This window comes from Mustela putorius, unplaced genomic scaffold (assembly GCF_011764305.1).
Source record: "Mustela putorius furo isolate JIRA1106 unplaced genomic scaffold, ASM1176430v1.1 tig00000174_pilon_pilon_pilon, whole genome shotgun sequence".
NCBI lineage: Eukaryota > Metazoa > Chordata > Mammalia > Carnivora > Mustelidae > Mustela > Mustela putorius.
The window spans coordinates 12,477,836-12,494,449 of record NW_025421304.1 but is presented as its reverse complement, the minus strand read 5'-3'; the positions used below and the strand labels follow the sequence as shown (position 1 = coordinate 12,494,449).

The following is a 16,614-nucleotide window of genomic DNA, read 5'->3' as shown; positions in this document are numbered from 1 at the left end:
GGGTCACATGTCACATCTAATTTTCCCTCCAGCAATGACATGCCAAATACTGTTTCTCTGTCATTACTATGTTCATGATCCAAAACCAAAGCCTTCTACCTTAAATGAATTTTAGGAGATTACCATCTCAGGAAAGTATTTAATGCTGCCAAAGCGAGCACGGTATGAGAAAGTAACAAGGAATTGATCCAGCAGGCAATTCTGTGAAATTAAAACAATTCTGCTTAAGAGATTTTAAAGGAGATAGTGTGGTCTGTCCACCAAATGGCATGTACAAAAGTGTGCACAGCAGCCTCAGAATAACCAAAAGCTGAAATAATCCCTTCTAAGCAAATCTGTTCCTACAGCAGAGTACTACAGAGTAATAAAAACTGAATAAACTACTGATGTGTACAACAGAGAGACTGGGTTGAGTGAAAGAAACCAGACAAAGAATATCCATTATATATACACACAGCAGGATGACATTCAAAATGATGAACGTGGTATGTGTCCCTACAATAGCCAAAGTAATTTGGATCAAATACCATGAACAGATGAATGGACAAAGATCTGTTACACACACACACATACACACACACACACACACACGGGAATATTACTCAGCCATAAAAAAAAAAGAATGAAATCCCCATGTGCAATGAAATGAACAGATCTAGACGGTATTACGCTAAGTTAAGTTAGAAAGGGAAAGAAGAATACTATATGATTTCATTTATGTGTAGAATCTTAAAAAGCCAAATAAAACGAACAAGAAACAGTCTTAGATACAGAGAACAAACTGGCAGTAGCCAGGGGCAAGGGGAAGTGGGCAGACTAAATAGGTAAAGGGAATTAAGAGGTACAAACTTCCAGTTATTTAAAAAAAAAATCACAGAGATGTAATATACAGCATAGAGAACAGCACATATACTAAAATAATACTGTAATAAATTTGTAGGGTGACAGATGGTAACTAGACCTATCATGGCAATCATTTTTTTTATAATGTATAAAAACACTGAATCATTATCTTGTACAACTCAAACTAATGTAATATTCTATATCAGTTATAATTCAATAAAAAGTTATAAAGTAGGAGCTCATCCATCACTCCTGTTAATTTAATCAGAAAAACAAAAATCTCTTGGAGAATCTTGAGTTGAAAATCATGACAATAAACTAGTGAACAATAACAATCAAATCACAAGAAATGTCTGTGAATTCGAATGACCCATTAAATAGAGAAAAATGACTTAATCAGCCACGAGAGCATAATTCAGACCCAAATGAGAGTTTAGTATCCACAGAGAAAGCTACTAGAGAAAATATAAGTTTACTTGGGTAAAATGAGGTATTATAAAACCCGATACCAACGGACTATACTTAACAACTACACAAAGATATCTATGAGGCATGATTGCTGATCAAAATAAATGCCTTTCTTATATTTTAGATTATTTTATATGAAAATTTTTTGGGAAAAAAGCTAGAAGGTCCCATCAGATGACAATGGGGTTACATACTCAGATCTAGTCCTTCAAATTAACCTTCTGGGCTCTGTCTCTTATGAGCAGGAGTCCTGTCTATACAGAAAACATGCAAGGTGATTCAGACTGACAATCAATCTCTGTGGAAGGCCATCTAGCATTCTCTATCAGAATGTAAATACACATAGCCTTTGACCTCACAGCTCTACTTCCAGGAAGTTACCTTTTTAAAAAATATCTTGTGAATATTTGATATGAATATGAGCAAAATACATCCGATTTAAGTAGTCAGATGAGTACAGATGGCATGGTGTTGAGAGAGAGAAACAATACATGCAAAGACAGAATTAGTATCCAAAATGATCTGAAAATGTTGGAAGACTGGATAGCTCTGATGACATAAAATTTCACAGAGACAAAGGCAAAGTCCAGCTGAGACCCTCCAAATCAACTGTACAAGCACAGCTCAGAAGCAGACGTATGCAAGAACAAAACTGGGGATTTAAGTCAAGAATAAGTACAGTATCTATTAATTTACTGAGAATAAATGCAAACATTTATCCATAATGCAAGCACGGCATTACCATGGTCTCTGGGAATACAATTCAGACTGTGACAGGGGGCTGTCCCCCAAATTTTTGGGTCAATTATTTTTTGTCATTACCAACCATTGGCCCACATGTCAATTACAGTATTCCACTTCCCTCTAGATGTGCAACTGTTAAAGAACATCTCCAACAAACCAGGTCTAATTCAGAGTATCTGGAAATCATGCCACAGGAAAATGGCTAAAAGGACTCAAACTTCTTAGAATGATGAAGATGAAGATTCCAAAGACACTCAGCTTTTAATATCTAAGGGTTGTTGTAAGGAAGAAGAACTGGATTTGTCCCGTCTTAATCACCAGCTCCAAACTAGAATCAATGCATGAAGTTGTAGGAAAGTAGATCTAAGCACACATCATACAAGGAGTGCCTTTTTCACAATCAGATCCATCTAAAAAGAAATATTCTGATTTCCTTTAGGTGACAGTGACTCTTCTATCAAATGAATACACAGTTCTCTAAGAAGATATGGATAGTAAGACAGGAAGCTATCTTTTAGCTGCACTGGAACACATGTAAACCAATACATACACATGAAGGTATTTACTGAAGCCCTGTTTGTACGAGTAGAAGATTGAAAACAATCTAAATGCCCATCCATACGGAGCTGGTTAAAAAAACATGGTATATTCATAAAATGAAACACAATGCATAATTTAAACAAAAGATTAAGTATGCAACTCATAAACTGAATGAAATGAGGCCTAAGATCTATTATTGTTAACTTACAACAACAGGTACAACTTCCACTTCTGGAAAGATGACTAGATATACCTTTTCCTATTCCTCCTCGTAAGTACAACTAAAAATTCTGGACATAACTTGCAAAACAAAAATTAGAAGACCCTGGAAAGTGGAGAGGAGAAGGCAGATGAGGTAGGAAGCTCCAGACCTATGGAAGAACACGGTGGAAAATTCCCTGGATTTTCTTCTTGTCTCATGTATCCCTCTTAGAGCTGAAGAAGCCAGTAAACTGGAAATGCCAATGAGTACAGAGAGATGAAAGCCCCAACAAGTCACCTCTCTCTAGCCAAAGGATGAGAAAAGAGGAAACCCAGTAAGACAGAAAAATATTAGATAATAATCATTTAACATCAGCCAAACACCACAGAAAAAAAACGGTGGCCCCACCCACTTCAACAATGGCCAAATGGGGAGCCTAGACTTCCTCTCAGGTAAGGATGCTGGAGAAAGCCAAGTCTGGAGCCACCACCTGATAACCAAGTACTCCCACCTCCTTGGTGTCAGAAGGGAACACATGGAGAGCCTAGACTTCCATCTCTGTCCACCTGCTGGGGTGGGACCAGAGGAGGTCTAGAGGAGAGTCAGAACTTTGACCATAGCCCAGCAGCAATGAGGCCATACTCATCACAGTGTCCCTGGAGACCAACACACACCAAGCAGGAATAAGGAATTTCCGTCTCCTGAGACGGAAGAGGCCAAGGGAGGCAAAGCTTCTGTTTCCATCTGGCACTAACAAGTTGGCATGTACCCCCCTCTTCCCTGGCCAGAGCAGTGTCAAAGAAAGATGACTAAAAGTTGGCTCTAGATCTAGTAGGATCTAGAGTCTCAAAACGTAATACCCAACTGTCCAGGTTTCAAACAAAAATCACGCATTATACTGAGAACCAGGAAGATCCCAAGAAAATTTTTTTTAAGATTTTATTTATTTATTTGACAGAGAGATAGAGCCAGAGAGCACAAGCAGGGGAAATGGCAGAGGTAGAAGGAGAAGCAGGATCCCTGCTGAGCAAGGAGCTGATATAGCACTTGATCCCAGGACACGGGGATCATGACCTGAGCCAAAGGCAGACGCTCAACCAACTGAGCCACCCAGGCATCCTTCAAGAAGAATTTGAAAAGACAGCTAATAAACGCCAATACTGAGATGACAGAAAGTTACAGTTATCTGACAAGGATTTTAAACAGCCATAATAAAAACGCTTCAATAAGCAATTACAAACACCCTCAGGAAAAAAAATGATAGAACAGAAACCTCAACAAAGAAACAGAAAGTCTCAGCAAAGAAACGGAAGATATAAAGAAGAGTGAAATGGAAATCTTAGAACCGAAAAAAACAACAACCCAGATACAAAGTTTGGTGGATGAGCTCAATAGCAAAATGGAGGAAGCACAGGAAATCGTGAGTGAACCTGAAGATAGAACGGTACGAATTACCCAGTATGAACAACACAGAGAAAATAAACTTTAAAAAGAAAGAAAGAAGACTCAGGTCCCTGTGGAACTTCACAAAAGATCTAACATTTATTTCATCAGAATCTTAAAAGGAGAAGAGAAAGAGGGGGCAGGCCTGAAAAAGTACTCAAAGAAAGGCAGATTGAAACTGACCAAATGTGGCAAGAGACATACACTTACCAATCCAGGAAGCTGAGTAAGCACCAAACAGGATAAACCCGAAGAAATTCTATGCCAAGACACATCATAATAAAACTTAAGAAAGCTAAAGGCAAGGAGAAGCTCCTGAAAGCAGCCAGAGAAAAACAAAACGTATTGGAGGGATAAAAAAAAAAAAAAAAAAAAAAAAAAGGCAATTCAAATGAGAGCAAATTCTCACCAGAAACCAGAGAGGCCCAAAGGAAGTAGCACAATATTTTTCAGGTGCTGACAGAAAAGAATTCTTGATGCAGAATCGTATAATCCGTGAAAATATCCTTCAAGAACGAAGGAGAAGGCAAGGTATTCTCAGATGAGGGGCAACTAAAATAATTTGTCACCAGCAGATCTAAAGGAAGTTCTTAAAAGAAAAAAATGATCAAAAACAGGCCTATACAAATATACCCAACTGATTTTTGACAAAGGTACAAAAGCAATTCAGTGGAAGAAAAGTCTTTTTCAACAACAGGTGGTAGGACAATTAGACATTAAAAAGAAAAAGAAAAATACCTGTACATAAAAAATTAACTCAAAATGAACCACGGGGTTAAATGTAAAATCAAAAACTATACAGTTTATCTTTAAAAAAATAGAAATATGGAGCGCCTGGGTGGCTCAGCAGGTTAAGCCTCTGCCTTTGGCTCAGGTCATGATCTCAGGGTCCTGGGATCAAGCCCAGCATAGGGCTCTCTGCTCTGCCTACTGCTCTGCCTACTTCTGATCTCTCTCTGTCAAATAAATAATAAAATCTTTTTAAAAAAATAGAAAGAACTAGAATGTGAAGAAATCAGAATTCTCATATATTGCTGGTGGGAACATAAAATGTGCAGTCTCTTTGGAAAACAGCCTGGCAGTTCTACTAACAATTAAATATACAGCTACCATATGACCTAGCAATTCCATTCCTAGGCATAGACCCAAGAGAACTGAAAAGTATGTCTGCACAAAAACTTACAACACGAACATTCATAGCAACATTTTCCACAAATAGCCAAAAACCAGAAATACAAATGCCACCAACTGACGAATGGGTAAATAAAATACAGTGGACCCTTGAACACCAGGAGGGTTTGGGGCACTGGTTCCCATGCAGCTGGAAATCTGCATATAACTTTTGACTCCCCCAAGACTTTACTAATAGCCTACTGTTGGGAAGCCTTACTGATAACATAAATAGTCAATGTTAACAATGTAACCCATTTTGTATGTTTTATGTATCATATGCTAAATTGTTACCAGGAAATTAAGTTAGAGAAAGGAAAATATTATTAAGAAAATAAGGAAGAGAAAAAATAAATACATTTACACTACTGTACTATAAAAAAATCCATGGACCCACACAGTTCAAACCCATGTTGTTCAGGAGTCAACTGTGCACTATATAATGGAATATTGTACACCCATCTGAAGGGCTCAAGTACTCATTCTACTCATTTCAAGGATGAACCTTGAAAAGATTATGCTTAAGTGAAAGGGACCAGACAAAAAAGGCCATAATTTTAATTCTGTTTACATGAAATGTCCATATAGCAGCATACGGTCCATATGTCCATAGGCAAATCACAGTGACAGAGAACAACACATCGGTGTTTCCCAGACACAGAGTAGGAGTACAGAGTTTCCATTTGGGCTGATGAAGTTCTGGAACTAGACAGCGGTGACAGCTGCACAATACTCTGAATGTTCTTAATGTCACAGAATTATACATTTTAAAGGGATGACTATCCTGTTGTGTGAATTTTATTTTGATTTTTAATAAAACTCGGGATAAAATCAGGGGCAAATCCCATAAGTTAAGGGCTCAATCCGAAAGACTGTTCTCATTGTAACACCAGTCACCAGTTTGTCAGAGGTACTACTGACTGACTAGCTCTAACTCGGTATTCCCAGGACCCCTTCACTGGGTTCCATAATTTGCCAGAATGGTTCACGGAACTAAGGGCAACACTTACATTTACCATTTTATTATAAAGGATGTAATAAATCATACAGATTAACAACCAGATAAAAAGAGACTTAGGGCAAGGTGTAGGGAAGGGGCACAGAGCTTCTATGTCCTCTCCAGAAGCAAAACCCTCCTGGCATCTCCAGGGTTTGAGCACCCTGAAAGCTCTCCAAACCTTTTACTTTAGGGATTTTTATGGAGACTCTCTCAGGTGGGCATGATCAATTACTGACTCCATTTCCAGCCCCTCCAGGATAGGGAGTGGAGCTCAAAATTCAAATTTCTAATCATGGCTTGGTCTTTCCAGGGACCAGCACCCCCGCCCCCCTTGCAGGAGCCCTCCAAGAGTCATCTCCAGTAGAACAGAAGACACTCCTGTCACCCACGAAAATCCAAGGGATTTAAGAGCTCTGTGTCAGGAATCCAGGTCAAAGACTAAATATTAGCAAGAATTGAGCATACATATAAAATATATTTAATATACAGTTATATTAACATGCATTAAATACTACATACAAACTTATATATTAAATAATATACTTATAAAACATATACATGAAACTACATACTACCACAGAATGAAATAGTCCTCAGTAATAAAAAAGACACATGAATGTGTCACAATGAACTATACTGAGTAAAATAAGTCAGACAAAAAAAGAGTACCTCCTAAGTTACTGCACATATGTACAATTCCAAAAAATGTGAACATATGTATATTGATACAAAGAGGATTGATGAGTGAATTTGGAGGGGGGGAATGGGGCAGGCAGAAGTGGGAGGAAATAATCCCAAAGGGCATCCTTATGGGTGACAGATAAGCCATCTTGACTGTGAATTTAAGAAACAAAACAAATGAGCAAAGGGAGAAGAAAGAGAAAAGAGAAAAAGAAAGAAACAGGAGGAGGAAGGGAGGGAGGGAGGGAGGCAGGAAGGAAGGAAGCAAGAAGCAAACCAGGAAACAGACTCTTAGCTGGAGATGCAGAGAACAAACTGATGGTTACCACAGCAGAGCCAGTGGGGGGTGTGGGGGGGGAGGTGAAACAGGTGAAGGGGATTAAGGCCTGCACTTGTGATGAGCACCAGCTGATGTATGGAAATGTTGAATCACTAAGTTGTACACCTGAAACTAGATACTACACAGTACATTAACTGGAATTTAAATAAAAACTTACACACACACACACACACACACACACACACAAAGAAGACCAACATAGAAAGAAAGTAGGTAGTTGGGGGTCAATGTTGGGAGGGAAAGATCTCACATCCCCCTTTTAAAATTCTGTGCGAATGTGCACGCACTGCATAATGTAAAAAGCCAAATTAGCATTACATTCCCAACCTCCAACACTAAAAAAAGAAGACACAGGCTGGACTAGAAAAAGCAGAAATGTGTAATTTAGGGGTAGCACTAAATGATCTGCTCCAGCACAACAGCTTTAAGAATGTGAACACGTCAAACTAACTATGTTAGAGTTTTTAATATTTGAAGCAGAAATGAAGAAAGAAAAAAATTTTAAGAGAGATTAAAGATTCCTGCATCTTGGAGTCAAAGGTATTCCTCAGAAGCCCACTGTAAGAAGCAACTGATGGAGATGAATTCTCTCCTAATCTTATACCAGCTGCTGAACTGCTTCAAAACAGCTTTAAATGCTGGGAATATTAATTTTGTCCTACAAATGAAGGTAATTGGGCAAGAAAAAGAAACTAAGGAACTAAAGGAGACATTACGACTCTTTTTCTCTCCAAAAAAGGGTGTTAATGATGACATGAAATACAGACGAAGACCCATTCAAAGCAACTAATTTTCATTTAGACAACTTTACTTTTTAAGTCTATTTGCGAGCTTTATTTTGTTGGCAAAAAGTATAATTTGTGTATTACATTCTAAAAGCTGGTATCATTCTTAATTATCTTCTATTCAAGGTTTATGAAATCAAGCTTTAAAAGGAGAAGAAAAAGCATTATTTTCCTTTCTTATCACTGCTCTGAGAGCCAATAATAATGACAATGAGAGCCACAGATCTAGAAGATCAAGTGCCTGACAGGTGATTCCCAAGAGATTCATGTAACTAATTTTTATTATTTCAATCCTACATCACTATTTAAATAAAACAGAATTGTAAATGTTTTTGAAGATCAATAGTATTAAAGAATTCCTTTGTCAGGTCATATATAATTTCATCACAGGAGAAATAGAAATGGTAGCTCTTCCTTTCATTTTCTTGTTAAGTGCTAGTGTAGAACCCAAGATCATTTACATTTCAAACCAAACCAAGACATGGAAAAAATATACAGAAAGTAATACATCTCTAGTTTGGGGGGAGGGGGAGGAGGCGTTTCAAATCTTTATTCTACTGCAGACTAAGAAAAACATAACCAATTACACAGAAGCCAACTTCATATTTCAGGTATCTTTTTCTTTCTTAAATTATTATACTAAACTAGTGTTCTCCCTAATCTCCCAATTTATTCAATGTAAGGAATTATATTCACTTATAAAATGCAAAATTCGAAGAAGGTGGTTACACTAATAAGATTTTGAGTTTTCAAAAGCACCCTTTGGAAACTTTTTGTGTAGTTGCAAGTTTTTATTTCAATTCCAGTTAGTTAACATACCGTGTAATATTGGTTTCAGGTCTAGAATTTAGTAATTTGCCACTTACAACAAGCAGTGCTCATCACAAGTGCCCTCCTTAATCCCCACCACCCATCTATCCCATCCCCTTGCCCACCTCCCCTCCAGTAATCTCTCAGTTTGCTCTCTACAGTTAAGAGTCTGTTTTATGAAACCCACAAACATATCTGATTTGGTAAAACAACTTAAATTTATCCATGTGATTTTGGAGAAACGACATTAGCATAGAACTGGTTACCCCTGTAAGAATACTTTAGTAATGAAAGAAACTTTATTTTACAAGAGATTCTCCCTAGCCATCCAGCGAGTCAACATTATAGAAGTACCATAATTCACAGAATTTACTTAGGACAGGATTTCACAGCCTCAGCAATACTGCCACTTTGGACCAGATCATGGTCTGCTGTGGGGGCTGCTCTACTGCCTTGTAGCAGCATCTCTGTCTCCAACCACCAGATTTAAGTAGTACTCGCACCCCACATGTGATGGTCAAAAATGTCTCCAGACATTGTAAAACATTCCCTGGGGTCAAAGTCACCCAAGGTTGAGAACTGCTAGGCTTAGAAATGGAATGACCTTCTTATAAACATTTTGTACCAAAGCTTAAAAACAATTACAAAGATATTTACCCCAAAGATACAGAGGTAATGAAAAGAAGGGCCATCTGTACCCCAATGTTTATAGCAGCAATGGCCACGGTCAACAAACTGTGGAAAGAACCAAGATGCCCTTCAACGGACGAATAGATAAGGAAGATATGGTCCATATACACTATGGAGTATTATGCCTCTATCAGAAAGGAGGAATACCCAACTTTTGTAGCAACATGGACGGGACTGGAAGAGATGATGCTGAGTGAAATAAGTCAAGCAGAGAGACTCAATTATCATATGGTTTCACTTATTTGTGGAGCATAACAAATAGCATGGAGGACATGGGGAGTTAGAGAGGAGAAGGGAGTTGGGGGAAATTGAAAGGGGAGGCGAACCATGAGAGACTATGAACTCTGAAAAACAATCTAAGGGTTTCGAAGGGGCGGGGGGGTGGGAGGTCGGGGTACCAGGTGGTGGGTATTATAGAGGGCATGGATTGCATGGAGCACTAGGTGTGGTGCAAAAATAATGAATACTGTTATGCTGAAAATAAAAAATAAATTTAAAAAAAAAACCTTTAAAAATTCAATATAGTGTGAAACAATACTGTATTTCAAATAATCAGAACCTTAAATGGCCGGTAGGTGTTATGAAGGAGAGCACTTGTGATGAGCACAGGGTGTTGTATGGACGCAATGAATCACTCAATTCTACACCTGAAACTAACAGTACACTGCATGTTAACTACCTGGCATCTAAATAAAAACTTGAAAATAAGGGGGGAAAACTGCAAAATAAAATCCATCATACATACCCAGAGAAATCCCCATTTTTCTTGAATATATGTTCTCCACATTCCAAAATATATATTTTAAAATAAAGCTATAATAATGGAGTAAGCTTACACCAGACCTCTTCCCCTGAAATAATAAATTTAAACTTCGACAGATTACATAAAAACAACTATCTGCAGACAATGGAGACTGAAGAAGAAAAAAGAAAAGAAAACCCAACGGGCAGATTATGAAGAAGACCCAAGGTTTTTAAAAAGGGCACAACACAAGGATATAATCCAAAATTGCTCAGTATACTTCAAAAAAAAATAAAATAAAAAGGAAAAGAAAAGAAAATTGTGACCTATTCTCAAAAGAAAAAACCACAATGGATACCAATCCATAGACTATTTTGATTTTGGAATTGGCAGAGAAGAAGAATTTTAAAGGAACTATTATAACTCCATTTAATGAGGAAAAAGAAAATATGCTCACAGTGAAGAAGACAGCAATATCTCACCAGAGAAAAGAACTATTTAAAGAAACAAATGAGAAAGAACAAGATGGATGTCTTAAAAATACTTCTAAAAACTTAAAAGGCAATATCTGAAAAACAATTCATTGGATGAATGAATTTTACCCCTAAAAACACAATGTGGACAAGAGAAGGTGAAGTCAGTAAAACTCAAGATAGAACAGTAGAAATTATGTGAAGACCATATACATAAAAGTATGAAAAAACTAGCAGAGCTTCAAGGACTGCAGGCTCTATACCAAAAATTGGATACATTCTAAGATGTATCCAGCTGAAGCCACAGAAAGAGGGAAGACTGAAAAGGACAAAGAAAGCACTTGAAAAAAATGATGGTCAGAATGTTTCCTACTTTGTTAAAAGATATAAATTCACAAATCCAAGAAGTTTAGTAAACTCCAAACAGGATAAATATGAAGAAAACTATGCAATGGACATCCTGGTTAAGCTGCTGTAAGCCAAATATAAGGAGAAATCATCAAAGTTCTAAGATAAAAACAACATACTGCATGACATACAGAGGGATAATAGTTTCAATGACAGCTGATGTTCACCAGAAACTATGGAGGTTAGAAAATGCTAGAAAACTACTGGAAAACAGAACAAAAAAAAATATTAAACCAGAATTCTATATACACTCAAAATATCCTTCAAATATGAAGGCACAATAGATACATTTTCAGATACAGGAAAATTAGGAGAAATTCATTTCTAGAAGAACTGTATCTCAGTACATAACAAAAGAAGTCCTTCAGGATGAAGGAAAATGTTAATGTGGATAATGTGGATCTTTCAATTTCTTTAAAATATATATGATTTCAGCAAAAAATACATTTTCTTGTGGGTTTTTAATGTATATAGATGTGACATACATGACAATAGCATAAAGGATGGGGAACAAATAAAGTTACATGGTAGTAAGGCATCTACATTTTACATAAAGTTGTATAATATTAACCCTAACTACACTAAAATATTAAGAATATATATTGTAATCCTTAGAGAATGCACTAAAAGCAACAGGACAATGATATGCAGTTGAAAAGCCAATAGATTAACAAAGAATTCTTAAAATTTTTCAAACAATCTGCAAAAAAGGCAAAAAAAAAGTATAAGAGGAAAGAAAAAGAGACAAATAAAAAATAGATAATAAAATTATAGTTCTAGGGGCGCCTGGGTGACACAGTGGGTTAAAGCCTCTGCCTTCGACTCAGGTCATAATCCCAGGTAGGGTCCTGGCATCGAGCCCCGCATCAGGCTCTCTGCTCATCAGGGAGCCTGCTTCCTCCTCTCTCCCTGCCTGCCTGTCTGCCACTTGTAAATAAATAAATACATACATAAATAAATCTTTTAAAGAAAAATAATAATAAAATCAAATAATAGTTCTAAACCCAATAATACCAATAATTACACTAAGTGTTAATAGATTACACAACAATGAGAAAACAAAGATCATCAGAATAGATGTTTTAAACTAAATGCTGTCTAAAAAAAATGGGAAATGAATGTGAAAATGAAATGAGGAAAGGGAGAGAAAACATCTCAATCTAACAAAACAGTGGAGGTAAAGCAGAAAATTAGAACAAATGGAAAACAATTAGGCAGTAAAAATAAATCCCATTATCAATAATGATATTAATAGATTAAATCTTCAGTTAAAGTACAAAAATTGGCAAATTGGATTAAGAAAAACAGATATCCCACTACATGCTGTTATAAGGGACATACCTAAAACATAAGTAATTAAAAAGAGAAATACCTGGAAAATACTAACCAAAAGAAAAATCTATCCAAACCATACAAAATAGAATTTAAGGCAAAAAGAATTACTAGCAATGAAGATACTGCCTCTCTCTTCTTCTCCCTCTCATTCTCTCTCTATAGAGACAGACTATATTAACAATAAATAGTTCAAATTACCTGGAAGATAAAAACAATTCCAAACTCGAGGTACTTAAAAATTCTAAACTTGTATGCAGCAAATAACTATTTCAAAATTAAACACTTATAAAATTAAGAAGAAATTAACAAATCCATCATTGTGTTAGGAAGTTTTGACACACCTTGTTCAGTAACTGATAGATCTAGCAATTTAAAACTCAATAATGATACATAAAATTTGAATAGCATAATAAATTAGTTTGATCTAAGGGGCATATAAAATATGCATGCAATGCATGCAAGCTACAGTTGGAGCAAACATGTTCTTTTCAAGTCCACACAGAACATCTCTGTAAAATGATCATGTACTAGGCCATAAAGTTAGCCCAACAAATGTCAAAGGACTGGTATCATATTCTTTTACCATAGAACAATTGAATTTTAAAAATTAATAATTTCCCAAAAAAAGTCACCTAAAAAATTAAAATCATATTTTAAAATAGCTAATGGGTTACATTAAAAAAAAAACCTTCAAATTTAATAACAAGATAACTAAATAATAAATTTTTTGGAATGTAGGTAGATGAATACCTAAAATCAATAGCCTTAGATGCTTTACACTAGAAAAACTAAAAATTAATAAACTGTTAAAGTAGTCAGAAAGAAAAATGAAAAAAACAAAGGAAAAAATAATAAAAAAACAAATTACTAAAATAGAAAACAAATGTCTAGAAAGGATTAAGAAAGCCAAAAGATAAGATATTTTGTTTTGTTTTGTTTTGTTTTTTAATAAATGAAAGCAAGAAACCTCTAGTAAAACTCCTGGAAGAAAAGAGAGAGACATAAACAACTGTTCAAATGAAAACAAGGATACAAACACAGATGCTGCTGAGATTTAACAGAAAATAAGATATTTTAAGAATGTTGTGCCAAAAACTTTAAAAACAAAGATTAAATGGAAAAATTCATTAAAAAATAACACTTCCACAAAAGACTTTGAATAGCCAAAGCAACCCTAAGAAAGAAGAGCAAAGGCAGAAGCATTTTATTTCCTGACTGCAAACTATATTGCAAAATCTGGTATTGGCATAAAATCAACACATAGAGCAATGGAACAAAAAATGAGAGCCCCGAAATAAATTCATGTATATACAATCAATTAATATTTGCCAAGGAGCCAAGAATACCCAGTGAGGGAAAGGGTATTCTCTTCAATAAGTGGTAATGGGGAAACTGGAAAACCACACACTTAAGAATGAAAGTGCATCCCTATCTCACAGCCCTTACAAAAGTGAACTTGAAATAAATTAAAGACTTAAGTGTAAGACCTAAAACTGTAAGACCTAAAACTGTAAAACTCCTAGAAGAAAACAAAGGGAAAAGCTCCTTGACATTGATCTTGGCAGTAATTTCCTGGACAGGACAAAGGAAACACAAACTACAAAAGCAAAAATAAATAAATGAGACTACACCAAACTAAAGCTTCTGCACAGAAAAAAGGAAATAACTGATAAAAATAAAAAGGCAACCTACAGAATGGGAGAAAATATTTGCAAATACTATAATTAGTAAGGGGGTCGGGCGCCTGGGTGGCTCAGTGGGTTAAGCCGCTGCCTTCGGCTCAGGTCATGATCTCAGGGTCCTGGGATTGAGTCCCGCATCGGGCTCTCTGCTCAGCAGGGAGCCTGCTTCCTCCTCTCTCTCTCTCTCTCTCTCTGCCTACTTGTAATCTCTCTCTGTCAAATAAATAAATAAAATCTTTAAAAAAAAAAAAAAAGATTTTATAATTAGTAAGGGGTTAATACCCAAAATATATAAGATTTTGTACAACTTAACAGCAAAAAAAACTCATGATTTTAAAGTGGGTAGAGGAATTGAACAGTTTTCAAAAGAATACATACAGATGGCCAAGAGGTGATATGAAACGGTGTTCAACATAAAAAATTATCAGGGAAATGCAAATTAAGAACCTAAGGAACCTGTGGAACACCATTAAGCATAGCAATATGCACATTGTAGGAATCCCAAAAAAGAGAAAGACAGAAACAGAGAGTATCTGAAGAAACATTGAGCGAAAACCCCAAATTTGATGAGAGGAATAAATACAAACATCCAAGATGCTCCACAAACACCAAGTAAGATTACTTAAAGAGACTCCCACACCAACAAATTAAAATCAAACTTTCAAAAAACAGAATCTTAAAAGCAGTAAGAGAGAATTGACTTGGCATATACAAGGGATCCTCAATAAAGACATATACAAATCTCTCATCAAAAACTTTGGAGGCCATGGGGCACCTGGGTGACTCAGTGGGTTAAGTCTCTGCCTTCAGCTCGGGTCATGATCTCAGAGTCCTGGGGTCAAGCCCCGCATCGGGCTCTCTGCTCAGTGAGGAGTCTGCTTCCCCACCCTCTCTCTGCCTGCCTCTCTGCCTGATTGTGATCTCTCTCTCTGCCAAATAAATAAAATCTTTTTAAAAAACAACAACAACTTTGGAGGCCAGTAGACAGTGGGCCAATGTATTCAAAGGGCTAAAAGAAAAATACTGTGAACCAAGAATCCTATATCTGGCAAAACAGTCGTTCAGAAGTGAGGGAGAAATTAAGATATTCCCAGATATACAAAAACAGAGTGGAACCTTGTTTCCACTAGACCTGTCCTACAAGAAATACTCAAGGGAGTCATGCAGGGTGAAATCAAAGGACATTAGACACTAATCTTAAGACATATGAAGAAATAAAGATCTCAATAAAGGTAAATACACTGGCAATTATAAAAGCCAGTATTTCTGTAACAAGGGTTTGTAACACTACTTTTTGTTTTTTACATGTTTCAAGAGAGTCATCATTTTTTAAAAAACAATTAGCCTAAAAGCTAGTATTATTGTAACTTTGGCTGGTAACTCTACATTTGTTTTCTACATAATTTAAGAAACCAATGCATTTATAAAACTTAACCAGTTTATGCTCTACTGTGTACAATGTATAAAGATATAATTTCATAACATCAATAACTGAAAGCAGTGGGGTAGAGCTGTAAAGAAGAAGAGGGTTTTTTATGTTGTTGAAATTAAACTAGTACAAATTTAAATTAGAGCATTAAAAATTTATGATGTCAAATATAATCTTGTGGTGAACACAAAGAAAATCACTATAATACATACAAAAAGAAATGAAAAAGGAACATTTCACTACAAAAATCAACTAAACACAAAAGACAACAGTAACCCAGGAAATAAGGGTGAAAAAAACAGGAAGGCCTATAGAAAACAAATAGCAAAATGATGGAAGTATGTTCCTCTTTATCAGTTATTACTTTAATTATAAATTGGTTAAACTCTCCAATCAAAAGACAGAAATTTTAATGGATAAAAACACATGATCCAACCATATGTTATCTGTAACAGACTCACTTTAGATCCAAAGACACAGTGAGATTAAAAGTGAAAGGACAGATACAAATATCCAAAGCAAATAGTAAGCAAAAGAGAGTAGTGATAGCTCTACTGATATCAGACAAAACATACTTTAGGTGAAAAAAGATTTACAAGGGGCACCTGGGTGGCTCAGTGGGTTAACACTCTGCCTTCAGCTCAGGTCATGATCTCAGGGTCCTGAGATCAAGCCCCGCATGGGGCTCTCTGCTCAGCAGGGAGCCTGCTTCCCCCCTCTCTCTCTGTCTGCCTCTCTGCCTACTTGTGATCTCTCTCTCTCTCTGTCAAATAAATAAATAAAATATTTTTTAAAAAAAAGATTTACAAGACACAAAGAAGAACATCTA

The 16,614-nt window shown here is 36.2% G+C and overlaps 1 protein-coding gene across 12 annotated transcripts in view; it reads right to left on the bottom strand.

Annotated features, from left to right (window-relative positions):
• CYLD (CYLD lysine 63 deubiquitinase) overlaps positions 1 to 16,614 on the bottom strand; it is a 65,059-nt gene that overhangs the window by 28,566 nt on the left and 19,879 nt on the right. The window lies entirely within an intron of this gene.